Here is a 1,305-nt window from a genome sequence, read left to right on the forward strand (position 1 = left end):
CAGTTACAGCTGCGGCTACAGCTGCTGCTGCTTTCATCTCCAACTCCGAAAACTTTTACTCCAAACTATGTGTCTTTCCTAAATGTTTGAAAGTCACCTGACCTCAGGTCTGCTGCTCATTCAACCTGCAGAGAAATCCACACTGCAGCAACCTCCTAAGCAAAAATAAGTGGATTTACCCTTAATTTGAGTAGGAAAATAAGATTATACGCCATTAGAATGAGCCTTTTACAATTAAAATAATTAGTTATTATGCACTTGAAAGAAGAGACTGCAGTTGTTGTTTTTTTTTCTTGTTTAAATGTAAATTGTGCAGTTGCATTGACAAAGTGACTCTCTTATCTGCTCAATTCAAGACAAAAAAATTCACTTATTTAAAAAAAAAGATATTTAGATACATTTTTTTGCTTCACTGGAAAAACGATCTAGAAATAAATAAAGTGTATGTATCCTTAATTTGAGCAGGTAAATTAGATATTTTGCCAATGTAATGAGTATTTTACACTTAAAATAAGATAATTAGATAATTTGCACTAGAAATAAGACAATGTGATTGTGTTTTATTATTTAAAGTGTAAATTGTCTTGTTCCATTGGCAAGATGTCTCTTTAACCTCCTCAATCCAAGAAAAAATGCACTTATTTGTATGAAAAAATTATTTATCTAGATTTCGATTTCTTTCCAGTCCAGTGTGTGCACAGCAGAACAGAGAGCTCAGGAAAATGTCTTCACTCCAAAAACCATCTAGAAATGAACAAAAATGTCTTGAATTAAGTGTATTTACCATAAATCTGAGTAGGTTAATGAGATAATTTGCCAATGGAAGATGGAAGATAATATGCAGTTCTAATAAGACAATGCAATTATTTTTTCTTATTTTAAATGTAAATTCTCTTATTTCATTGGCAAAATATCTCACTTACCTCATCAATTAGAAAAAAAAATGTACTTATAGCAAGAAAAAAATGACTTAGTTAGATTTAATTTTTTTGCAGTGTTCTTATTTGCTCCTGGATGTTTCTAGGCTCCTCTTGAACTGCAGAGGCGTCCAAAGTATTCATGTTTATTCCTCCAGTATAAATCCTACTGTTAAAAAACACTTTTATTGAAGTAAGATGATCAATTTTAGCTTTTTACTCCAGTAAAAGTATAAAAGTACCATTTTTAAAACTACTTACAGAATTAAAGTAAAAGTAATGCAGGAAAAAATGTTAAAGGAGAAGTCCGCTCATATTCAGAATCCAAACTTCTGAAAGTTCTTTAAAGCTTAAATGATTCCATCCTGTTCAATAAATGATCAGTGTT

Source organism: Cyprinodon variegatus, unplaced genomic scaffold (genome assembly GCF_000732505.1).
Source record: "Cyprinodon variegatus isolate N-32 unplaced genomic scaffold, C_variegatus-1.0 Scaffold606, whole genome shotgun sequence".
NCBI lineage: Eukaryota > Metazoa > Chordata > Actinopteri > Cyprinodontiformes > Cyprinodontidae > Cyprinodon > Cyprinodon variegatus.